This window comes from Varroa destructor, unplaced genomic scaffold (genome assembly GCF_002443255.2).
Source record: "Varroa destructor unplaced genomic scaffold, Vdes_3.0 BEIS01000005.1, whole genome shotgun sequence".
NCBI classification, from domain to species: domain Eukaryota; kingdom Metazoa; phylum Arthropoda; class Arachnida; order Mesostigmata; family Varroidae; genus Varroa; species Varroa destructor.
This window is the reverse complement of record NW_019211458.1, coordinates 19,269,585-19,282,607: the sequence shown is the minus strand read 5'-3', so window position 1 is coordinate 19,282,607 and position 13,023 is coordinate 19,269,585. Positions and strand designations below refer to the sequence as shown.

At 44.6% G+C, this 13,023-nt stretch overlaps 1 long non-coding RNA gene across 1 annotated transcript in view; it reads left to right on the top strand.

Moving 5' to 3' along the window:
- Positions 1–2,214, top strand: part of LOC111251839 (uncharacterized) — a 50,445-nt gene extending 48,231 nt beyond the window's left edge. Inside the window, exon 2 of the long non-coding RNA XR_002673987.2 lies at positions 175–2,214. This is a non-coding gene — a long non-coding RNA (uncharacterized LOC111251839). The remainder of the gene's footprint in view (positions 1–174) is intronic.
- Positions 2,215–13,023: the final 10,809 nt, after the last annotated feature.

Sequence of the window (13,023 nt, the reverse complement as noted above, 5' to 3'; positions counted from 1 at the left end):
TGAACATGCTGAATTCGTCTGGAATTAAATTTTACAAGCACATTTAACAAATACTTATTGAAGCAATTACGTGGAAGATGGTCAAGAAGACTCTTCACTTTGATAACTTTTCGAGCTTATGATCGGTCCTTTTGGTACATAAATCTAACCTTACTTTGTTGTGTTTTGCCATAGGTAACGCTGGTGGTGCCATCTTTGGATGGCCACGTTACTACTGTGTTTTGTCGGACCCCTGAAACCCGTAATCACTTAAGCGGCGTCACCCGGCCACAGGCTGTTCGAGATGAGGCGCTTCCCTAGACTGCTCTTTTTCTGAATGCACGAGCTACACTTTGTACATTGTGGCAGACGATACCTAACTCGTGCCCCCTGAGCGGCAAAGGTTGTGGTTTGTGTATATACACATGTCGTAGAATGGCCCACGTAATACAGAGAACAGGTTTTGAGGGCTCTTATTATCTGTAAGTAGCTTTGTATCTGTTGACGCTTCTCTGAGGTACACTTTGATAGGTGGATTGGGCCCGTTGTAGACGAACCATTACGACTGGATAGCTTAGCTTCAGCTAGTCTGTATGTTTGACCGTTGTCTGACTCCTCGGCGGCAGAGCTTCAAGCTTTGCTCCCCACCACTGTGGTGGCCAGTGCGCTGCTGTCGTTGTTGCGTCGCCTTGTTGTCTGTGTTTCGAAATATCTCCGTACGATGTTTCCCTCTATTTTTGTTTCTCTTTCAAACCTTAGTTAATATGACAAAGAAAACGAATAGTAGTATCTCTCTTGTATAACTCGCTGTTGCCTTAAACATGACTAGCATAACAGTACCACCCGCAGACAGTCTATGATGCTTCACGCATTCATCTAGTACACGTCTGTGTGCTAGCTTTCATTGTGAGCGACAATATCAGGGCGGAGTGGTTTTGGTCTCAGGCTTTCTCTCATCCGCAAAAGGCGCTTCGAGTGAAATTTCAGCTTATCAGTGGGTTCACCTCGCTACGCTATTCTACTCAGTTTCGGCGTACCTAGTGACCCAGGCCTGCGCTAACGGACCTGTATGGCACCTACTTGCCTCTCATCCCACGCTAAGTGTGCTGTCAAGTAACTGAGCACCAGCTTGCTAGCCAGCCCTAGACCTGAAACTCGGTTGTTACCCATAAGCTCCGTGTGCGTGTCACTTAGTGATCAAATACAGGCATTTTAGGGTCGTGGACTCGTTCTGATCCAGTTTCCCTTACCCCCGTGCGCCCGAAGGGTATGCTCACAAGGCTCTTTCGGCAAGTACTTCAATATTCGAGCAGCTTCGTCATCAGTGGCATAGCTTCGCTAAGGTAGCGTAGATGCCAAACCGCTCTGGCTTCGTGAGTTCTAGCCAGCATCGGATGTTTGGCCGGTCCGTTGGCTCCACGTGGATCGCTGGGTCACTATCCGTCCGCAGTTCACGCCCCAGCTTCAGCGCTCGAAGACACATGTATGCGAAAAGGACACGCCGCCGCCGCACTGATTCATTACATATTACAAAACTTGTTTGTACCTCCATTAATGTTAATAAATAACTGGAGAACGAGGCAGCTGGGTCAGGGGAAGCAGCATTCGTGTTGCCGCTAGCAACTGCAACCGTTTGTGCTGCTATTGGCGATTATGTATGTAGAACCACTCAAAATAAGCGCCAAGCGTATGTAGCTAACGGCAGCGATAAAATCAGCTTTCCTGAACAGGACTACGAAGTCCTGCGTATTACGACGAAATGCCGAAAAGGCTTTCAGCAAGATTCTAGCAGCCGTCTATGGCCTCTTACTTGGCGTGTTGTTTCGAAAAACACAACAACGAGATGACGACGTCTGGAAAGCAGCAACGATAGATATAACAGCAACCACTATCGAATTCGCCTCTTTTGCCGTAGAGAAAGCCAACTCTAATGGCAAGATCGATGCCTGTTGTGTGAGGGCTCCGATATAAGGCCAGAGGAAGGAGGTCCGGACGATGGTGGCGTTGAGGCGAAAACTGTAGGACAAACCGCGCTTCAGACCGAGCCAAGGAACACCAGCGGAAAAAGGAAGGGTTAACGTTATTTGACATTGATTGCCGATGCGGCAATGCAAAAGCCCGATATATGGCTGGTTTATGCATGGCTGCACTAGTGTTACATCGAGTGTAATTCTTGGTTTGAAGATTATTTGAACTTTCAAAAAAGTCTAGTATAATAAATGTCAGACAAACGTTCATTATGTCTTCAATAAAACAAGCTGGCACTGGGCTTTCTCAGGGTGTGTCTCGACAGCGCGGCGCTCTAGATAATCCTGACCCACCTTCTACAAATATTCAATAGTATAGAAATGACGGTATATGAATGGAATTATAATACCTTTGTTACACTTGATAGACGTTCTCGACTTTACCATAAGATTTGTGAACAATAATAGAAACGTATTAAAAGACAATGTGCAACAAGAAGTGCCTTCAAAAGGCCAATATGTCCGTAGCTTGAAACAATGGTATTATCATTCTCTGCCCAAACACCCTTTAAACAAGTGGCCTTTGGAAACATGGTTTGTGTTATTGGCGGTATTTGCGTTGGGCATTTTCTGATCTCTACCAGTGTTGTATTTTCCATATACACGTACTGACATAATATTCATAATAACGGCTGTGACATACAGCAAGGCGGAGTTTATGATAATAACCACACCCAAGTTACGGCACAAAGCCACCTTAGGTAGTTCGCCACTTTGGTTCTGCAAAAATGGATCGGGAAATGGAGTGTCTGTGATTTAACAAAACGATAGTGAAGTTTTACAGGCGTCTCTTGACTCAGATATATGATTCAAGTTTGTTTTATCGAATCAACGAAGATATGAAATTATGGCAGATATTATAGATGGAACTAGCTGAATGTTAATCAAAAACTAGGCAGTACCTACGCTAATTTCTAATTCAGACGTGGACAGTCTATAGTACGAGCATACATACAATTGTAGGATCGGAATTCCTCTTGTTCGTTCATCGGAACATCAGTATAGCTGAGTATAACCGCGTAAGACCATTTCGTAAAAGTTATATACTAGGCGCATATGTCAACACACGCATACATTGGTAAGCGGTCGTCTGGTGGCCAATCCGACGTGATAATCTTCATATAACAACAACAATGCTGCGGATAGTCGACTCAGGTCTGTATGACGGCACATACCTAGCTCATGACCATTGTTGTACCCACTTTAGCTGCAGTGGTCCACAGCTATATAGGCCCATACTCACGTAATCACTAGCGGCTAGGTCCGACTACTTGCTTCGTCCGTTGGTCGATGTCCCGCTATCCTGTCAGAGCACGCCTACGGGAAACGGCGACGATACCTCAGTGTAATTAGTGTTTCGTGCCGGGCGCAGTAGAATTAGCTGCCTAAAGATCGCCGCAGAGAGCACTCTCTCGCACCCCTTGACCATAACCCATTTCAACCAGTCAGCGATACCAGTGGCCTCTGACACCAGCAGCAGCACCCCCATGTGCTTGGTGGCCGTTTACATATATATGTGTGTATAGGTATATGTGTCTGTACGTTCGCGTGTAACTCTACTATATATCGCTGTATAGCTTCATAAGGGTATTTCCCCTTCGTCTGCGTCTGCAAGGATTCGTCTACGTAACGTATCCTGCAGGCAGCCAGCGGGCGTCGCCTGGGCACCTGCATGGATCACCCAGCTAGCACGCACATCGCTCAGCCACTCACTACTGCTATCTGATATGGGGGATTAAACGGCACCCGTTAGTCTAGACGCTTAGTTGTAATAAGTGCCGCCGAGCGTGGTGAATTTGTTGAAAGGTGATCCAGAGGCGCGGCACAACGTGTGTGGGTTCCCCAACAATGATAACCCTACCCTTCCGCCGTCGTCGCTTCTCCCGTATTTCACGATCCTCGTCCAAAACCCCTTCATTCCAACCTTGCCGCTCTGCGCCCTCTACATTGGACACCAAACTGCATAAGTCTTGTGGCTTAAGCTATTGTCGGACTGTAACCGAGTAGAGATTTGTGGACGCTGATGATTCCCCCCATATGTACTGTAGTTATACGAGTGTCTATATCATTATACGGTACATAGTCTTTTTGGGAGGCCCCGACGCGCTAGAGCCCTCGTTGTACGATATCATACGGTGATTCGTCAGTGAGGTCAGTCGTCGCCGCCTGTGAAAACGGGCCGACACGGGGGTCAAACCTGCGGAACGAGACGTGCATTTGCTGGCTGCCTTTCTGCATCTCTTTTTGACTGGAAGGGAAATGAGATAGGGCTGCGGGAACAAAATCGGAGCTATCCGTACAAACGCGTTACTTCAGGCGCTTGCACATGCGGACAGGTCACTTTAGACGTACTATTTGTTTCTCGCCGAGCCCACTTGCATTGCAAATGATCCGCGAATCTAAAAGTTTCTTAAGGATATGGAGGGGCGATTGAATAATATAGGCTATTGTCCTCTGATAGAGATCAGTAAAGCAATTCATGAATCAACCTTACCACGACCTTCGACTTCTGTCTGAAAAACATTCATATATAAAGTATAGAAATATGACGCAAACCAATGGACTTGTGTTAAAACACGACATATCTTTCACTGTTTGACTATTTAGATGTATAAACAATCTTTATATTAGCAGACGATCGAGTAACAGCTCCTATTATTTTCTGCTACCCTAACTGCTGTTACCACAACCTATGTTGGTACACTGTCTAGACTGAATCAACAAGACAATACGGTGTCAACATTGAACGACGGTAATACGCGCTGAAAAAACCTTTTTTTTTTTTTATATTGTGAGTAATATGACCTTATCAACGATTGTACCGCGAAGTAAATTGCCGTCACATTTCAGAGCGTTCTGTGGAACGCCCATTGCTTTGCTAAATTGTCAGACTCGATGCCCTTGCTAGTGGCATTGCTATAGCGACATAAACCGTAATGAAATTTTCCATCTCTTTAGGAAGAAACAACGGCAGCCTACAACAATTTGAATTGGTTCGAAAGGGAGGGTAGGCAGACCGAAGACGTACAGTTTCGCATACGGTCGATATGCCACCTGTTGGTTATCACAAAAGGACGAACCTTATAGTGAGGGAGCCTTAACAGTTCCTACATACTCGTGTAATGCTTCTACTTCCCGAGCCCGCGGCATTGCATCGTGCGCAGCGAGACGTGGCGAACCAATCTGTCAGTGATGTAGTTGACTACCGCATCCGTCTCTGCAACCAGCTCTTACGACTGCGAGAAGAACCAAGGCACATACGCGTGTAGTAACAATGAGAAGATTTTCTTGTTCTTAGCTTAATTGTTTGACAAGGAACACATACAGTGACTTCGCGATAGAACGAGTAAACTTAAAGATAACCGATATTGCGTTACATTTCTCAATCAACTGAGGCTTTCAATGTTTCTGATTGACCTGGTATACTAAAGAGAGTACTCATCCGATCACTATAACCCTTAGATTATACCTAGCTCCCTGTTAATTATGACCTATCCCGACAAATTATTTGAATGGTCATGCTACGCAGTTACTTCCAACACTGTCGTTTAATAGCTTAGGAGAAAAACAGGTAGAGTTTTGTCGACAAATTACTTGCAGACGAACTTGAAAAACATCATTTTTCCAAGACAGGTAGGCCTGTTCGCAAGCAATTCTACACGAGCTAAAAAAGCTTTTTTTTTTTACTCGGGCTCAACGTAGATGCGGGTCCTGGTCCGCTATCGGCATCAAGCATTTGTATAATAGTTTCTATCTTTTATAAACGGTATCACAAAGTGGGCTCAGAGTCGTTTGAGCGATACTCTTTGGGAAGCGTACGTCGATTTGATTTCGCCCAATCGATACGGCGATACATATATTGCGAGTAAGCCGTGCAACCATGCACAACTTTGGTCACAAAATTTAGAGATCCGTTGTGGTAGATCCGAAACCAGGCGTGGATACATTTCGTTTCGTGACGAAAGTCAGCCGGCTGAAGTGGCACCTCACGACTCAACTACTGAACATCACACTTGCAACATTTAATTAGTGGAAGCAGGCAGTACCCATCTAGTTACAGACGCTGGAACTCCGTTTAGGTAACGATTACAACTTATCGACGAGGCAACTGAATAAATAGAAGAGTTATATCTATATCAGAATTCAGTAAGAGCTTTTTGACACAATTACTTGGGACGGACACAAACCAAAGCGTATTGCCTGTGTGCTAATTTACGAATTAGGTATAATTCAAGCGGTAGTATTCGCTTTCATGTCCTAAATATTATGTCACTTTTACAATTGATTTGGAATTTTCGTACAAGTTTAAAATGAAACACGCAGTTATGTGTAAGTTTTTTTTTCTTATAAAACTAATGGTTATTGTCAAAAATTGATGTCGGATACAGCCGCTTAGTTTTCCATAGTAGAAAATCTAGCTCTACGTACTAGAAAAAAAACTCACATGATAGGGCGGTCTAGATAAAAACGGGAAAGGACCCGCTGGAGGTCGTGTGATCACCAGATCTCTCCTTCGATAATTTCGCCTCGTTTCGTGCGCAATAATCTTTCCATACGAATTCTCGATGAGCATGTATGGCGTGAGTCAACACATACAAACCTAGCCCCTTTTAAACGAAGACGGTACAAAAAAATCTTAGAAGTAGGCTTACCGTGCCGTGCCTGATACCGTTGTAAACACTGAGCCTTGGAAGAGCAAACAAGGCCGAGGAGTCCAGCTCAGCGATTCAAGTTCATGATACAACGGCATCTCCTGTCGATCCTTGCCAACGGTATTTCGCGAAAACCTGCAGCCTGCTTGCAGCGCAAACAACTGATTAAGGCTGGTATATCAGGAACGCAAGACCCTAAATGCATTTAAAATATGAACCGCAATATTTCAGGGTATACTTTACACAGTACGTTTGACGAACGGGCTCTATTTACCGTTATCTATTGTATCAATACTACGGATTCATATACTAAGTTCCGTCTAATATTTTAGCGGAAAAATCAGGAATCGCTAGCCGGCATCATTAGAATTTGTGTATAATAAAGACACCTCAAATCAGTAATTCTAGGGAAATATGCAAAATTTTGTACCAGTATCGCATACAACTCATCATAAATGGTCATATTTATTAAACAGATGTCTCAGGCAAGACCGTTCTCTCAATGCATCTTTGATTGCCCCGAATCACGGTCGGAAACGCAAATTTCATGGATTTCTATCGTTTTTCCACTAAGGCTATTTCCTTTAATTAGCAATTATGTTCAGTTTGTTTATTACTGCTGACGTGTGTAAAGCTTAGCTTGAGTCTCGCAATTCCCAATCGACCGTTATCGTACGTTAACTATAGTTAAATACAAATGAACGCATATATGAGTGAAAAAAATATTACTTTAATTTCTGGAATCATAAATTTCGACGCTAATTTATTACACTGCCCAATATCTAGTAAAGTCCGATGATTATACACATAATCATCGAACTACTTTTGCCATGAACACGCTTTCGGTAACACAGATCAAGACGCATCGCCTTTGGATAGAAACGGACCGTGTTTCCAATGTTGCAGTGTCCGAAGTGAACGGATAAGGAAGCTCTCCCTGCTTAGCAACTGAAACAAGCCGGATACATGTCTTTTTTTACAACTCAAGGATCTATGTCAAACATTAGAAAAGAACCGTTCTATTTTATTGAGAAAGTACATTTAGAATGTTATACACAGTATGATCTCGACGACGCGCGCTATGCGAAAATTTTGACCAAGACTGGAAATCTGTTTAATAAGACTGGTAATATCGGTTTCTAACTGGAGCCCACGTAGATATGCCTTTTACCAGATTCAATTCGCTCGTTTTAAAACACGATGATTCATTTTTAATTCGATAATTTCAAATCGGTCAAGCTCTACCACAATTTTACATCCATTTCTTCATCTAACATTGCTTCCTGCCGATAATTACTATTGTTTTCCCTAACAAAGTACATCCGAAACGATAATGAATGGTAAACGTATTGACTGATGGTTAAAGGGCCTATGCGACGTTTTGACGCACGTAGTGCATCGCGGCACGCTCCGGCTGATCTTCAGAGGGTAAAAACTGGTAATAGATTAATGTACGCGTTTCGTCTATACGCAGCACACAGCTGGAGCAGTTCCGATTTCGTCTTGCCTTGTACGTCGCCAGATGCAGCGTGCCCATATCCAATACTTTTATATAGGCATTTATCTCGAACGAGAGATCGCCGACCTCAATGTAATCACGAGACAGATCACCTACCGATGAAGGTCATAAAAGATCCGCTTCGGCCGTTTGTGCTACGGCTGTCGCTGCCCTAAGTACATCTGGATACTAGGCATGAAAAAACTGAAAACACCACCGCCAGCAAGGAACACTAGTTGCTTGTGCCATTCCTGAACCATGCTTGGGGCAACCTATTCTTAGCTGACGTGGGCCGATTACGTACAGATTGCTGCATGGGGTTGCCTCCTGCTGATGACGACAATCAGAGAGGAACGATGCAACCTGCAGCCTGGACAGCGATGGAGGCCAATGCGGACGGCTAGCCAGAATCATCGTATCACCGCTGACGAAGGAGAAAGCTGGCGCGACAAGCTATCTATAGAACTTGCGAGTTTGGCTGGGCCATTGGCCTGGGGCCAGTTAAGTTTGATTGGATACGTTTTAAGAGTTGAAAAGGAGTCCACAACATCAGGATGGGAAAGAGCGAAGAACGGAATGCCGTTAACAGTGAGGCGTAGCCAAGGAACGGAAGAAAGTGGAAGGCTACACAGAAACAGCAGTAGAAGGTCATGGCCAGTAGCAAAATTTCGTGCCGCTTGGTCTAGCCAGTGCCCATCTGCCCTCATTGACGTCGATGGTTCGTTTGCCGCAGCTACCGCTTCTGCCGTTGCCAACAGATAGACCGCTTCAGTGATGAGGTAGAAGGGGAAGAGACTAATGGATGAGCGCCGGATGTAGGAGCCACACCAGGGCATACCGAGTACGTAAGGTCGAACAGAAGCAACCGGGTAGAAGAGGAGGTCGCCGTCGCAACGGGTGAAACGCTTACCAGGCTTAGAAATGCTGCGTGATATGAAGAAACAGAGGTTACTGCAGGTTGTTCGGAGCAAAGATAGAAAATAACCGACTACCGAAGAAATCTGGGGTGATACGCCGGTTCGTACACATGCGAAACGGGGAAAAGCAGGCGAGCTGGTGACAATTCTAAACTTCGCTAGCAGCAGACGGCTAGGCACTTCTCTAACCCTCACGGGTTAACAAGTTAACCCAATAGTGTACTTTGCTGTCCAAGGCCTGTCGACCTATAGAGGACACTGTTATATCTCGAAAGTCGAACCTAGGCTCTTAGGAACGTAAAGGAGCGAACATAGAGAACTCTAGAAATTAAAGGATATGCTGGACAAACGGTACCAACGAGCAAAGTTTGAAGGAGCCCTCTGAACGATTTCTGTGCTCTGCAAGCTTTTCTACGCTTATTTAGGCGGTTTAAATGGATATGCACTCTATACATTTGCTATAGTATAGACTTGATGTGCTGCTTAAAGAATACTAAAAGATATAATAAGTACGTTAGTGCATATGTGGGTGTAAACGATAACGTGTTAATATAAGCCCAACGTTTAAGTCGTGTGTACTTAGCATGCTTAGAGCTTATGCCGGCATAAGAGGAGATCAGAAATTGCCATAAACAATTTTATACTTTTAAATGCTAGCTTCGCTTAATGGATCGGATGTTAGTGCTTCTATTTGTTATGTCAGCGTTTAAACAGCCTAAACAGGGACGAATAAAAAACATTTACGATCGTTTCAGGTTTACTTGGTGCCATTTTGACAGGTAAAAGATATGCAATATAGCCTGCTTTAACATTCTTACGTGTAATTGACTCTGGTCACCATAATATTCTTTATTTGGCAACGTTTTTTAACAATCGTTAATGGCTTGTTCCGACATTACGGTTTTGAGCAGATCCGTACGCGCGTAAATACCTACATACGTGTCAATTAAGCTCTGAAAGATGATAATAAATTATAACAAAATGTAAAACGCTGGCTGTAACACCGCTACCTTCTAAGACGGATAGACATATATATATATATATATATGCATAAACTGTTCAATTCAAGTATGCCCGTTCAGGTATACGACCAGCAATATTCCATGACATCGTTTATACTCGCCATGCTTGTTTTGCTCTAGATATGTCTGCTCTACATATATTATGTACATTACCATGCATTTTGTATTTTGCCGGGCTTCGTTGCACGCATTTGGCGAGAGCAGTAACCAAAGCATCGTAGAAGCATGCTATTAATAACGTCCAACTACGAATGCTAGTCCAGTGTATATATATATCGACAGACAGATGGTTACGAAACGTACAAACATAATTTCATGTTCAGCTTTGAATGCGGCAAGTTGTTTGCATAACTACAACTGCCGAAATTGAGCTAAAGAGAAAATGTTCAAAGACAACGCTAGACAAGAGAAGGATAACAGGATCGCCGTAACGTATAATGCTTCACATGCAGAAACAAGTTACGCGATCACAGTCCTCTTATGTTTAGCATAAGAGGGAAGTTGGCATAGTGTTGTCTCTCCGGAAGGATTACTCGTATCTGTAACCGCAGACACGCTTTTCGTCTCCGCGGATGAACGCCTCACTACTAACTATGTCCAAACGACCATTGACTCCACCGGCAGACTACAACTGCACAGCTAAATAGGACATTTAGGTAATGGTTACGTCGCGAACGGCAGGGTGGTGAGTGGCGAAGGCAGGTGAAGTGACGTGAGAGCTCACCGCGTGGGGGGAATACGGTCATGGCGAGAAGCCAATTCATTTACCTAATGACGGATTTTGGTCGCCAGCGGCCGAGTCGCGGTCAGTGCCTACCTTGGCTGTCCCATTATACAACCCTTATTCACTTCAGTATGTTAATGTGTGCCTCAATTGTAGCTCTCGGCGGTTGACTACTTGGCTTAGTTTCGGCTAACACTAATAATGTGCAATTTCGTCAGGAAGCTTTCGGAGCCGTTGGCTAACTACTCAAGCTGCAGTTCCTTTCTTAGTCATCCCTGAGTTCGCACCTTTTTCTCTCCGTGATTTCCCACTGGGTGCGTTTTTTTTGTGATTCACACTCACATTGTCGAAACATCCTGCATCGCTGTTTGTACGTTCATCTAACCTGCTAAAAGCGAGCGCCCATCAGATGGAAAGGGTCTCTATGGGCAGGCAGATGGGGGCGACACACGAATGGTCATTTCTGGAGTGAAACTCGTCGAGCTACGAACTTATCAGTGGCCGGAATAACAGCTGCAGCAGCCGGGGAACGGATGAACCCCGCTAGTACTGTTCGTGTCCCCGCACGTGGCAAAATAGAACGGGTCACGTATTACACGCTCGCCCTCTCGTCAAGAAAGATGGGGCTAAGGCAAGCTGCATTTGATGACGGTCACCAAGTAGTGATATACAAAGACTAGAGAGGACATTGGAGGGGAACTGTTGTTGTATTCCATCGAGCAGAAAGTAATATGATCACAGATGGGAAAAGCTGGGGTTGTTTGCCAACGTCGCCGCTAACATCAGCTGCTCGGCCGCAACTGTAAAGTAGTCTTACACACAACTAGGGAGCCAAACAGATAAAAAAAAGTCAAGTGAGTGTTAAAGACGAGCAGAATTCTGTATTCTTCATAGTCATCCATATATGAACGTGCTATTGGTGTTATTGCAGCCGAGCGATCATGCAACTATGGCTGGTGACTGCCCTCGTTAGTGCTTGTTAATTGGCGATGACTCACGGAGTCAGCACTGACTGAATCCTATTGGTATTCTACCATACACACATACGTATAATATCTATGGTTATGTGTATATGTGCATTTGTAATGCGAGCGGTTCTTTAACTGACGACACTTTGCAGCGCACTATACGATGTTCACATATGCTTCGGCGACGACAAAAGCTATGTAGCGGAAAGCTGACCTCTCCTGGCGTTATTGCCATAGCGTAATGCTTACGATAGTGTTCGTATGTATGCACACATTGAGCAGCTGTTGAGGTCCTGGCGATGGTTCGTGCACCTCGATAGAAAAGAATATCGAGCTTGAAATGTCGACTGCACATAGTAAAGCACAGGGCATCAGAAAGGCATCAACGACTGCTGCCAAGCGATGCTAGTAAAGCAAAGCGTAGTAGTAGGCACCACTTGCGGATTAAATAGAGCACGTGTTTGATGTGCCTGCGCTGCGTCAGGCGACAGTAATACCAGATACTACTACTAGGAGGCCATACAATAGACAGCGACAGCCTCACCTCGCGTCGCTAGTCTCTCCAACGGTTTTCGGCGGCGGGGATAGCCAAACGCGTTGAAGCACTTCTACCAGCAAAGAGTCCGCCGAGTTACCCCAGTTCCGCTTGTCAACAGTAGCCCAAAAACACAGTTCTCTTTTAAAGTCCACTTCTGGCGTCATCATTCCGTGTCTCCGATTGCTCATTGCTGATCCACCACGTTCACGGCCGCTTCGCTAAACTGCTGTACTACGTTCAGTTGTCCCGATACGCCTGAGTGTCAGACTCATTCGTCATATGACAATGCAAACCGCTGCTAGTGGATAGGATACAAGATCTGTGGAGAAAAGCAACTGGATAGAAGCAGGTCATGTATGTGCATGGGGCCGTTACGCTGACACCGATATTGAGGATAATAATGGCGTTGATGACGATGGCGCAGTTGTTGTCAAAAGCGGCATTTTGTATCGCTCCTAAAAGAACAACAGTGAATATAGCGGGCATAATAATAATAGAGACGGAAACACCGCAAGTGACTTCCCAACTGTGCATGTATACCTATTATATTTAAAATAACATTCAGCGTCATCATGAATTGCTGACCTTGCAAACAGGTCACAACCTGTCGGCGACTTAAAGATGGATCGTTGACCAATTTGGCCTGAACTAGGCGTGCTCTGAGTTCGGTTTTCTGTTATGAAGCAACAATAAGTTAA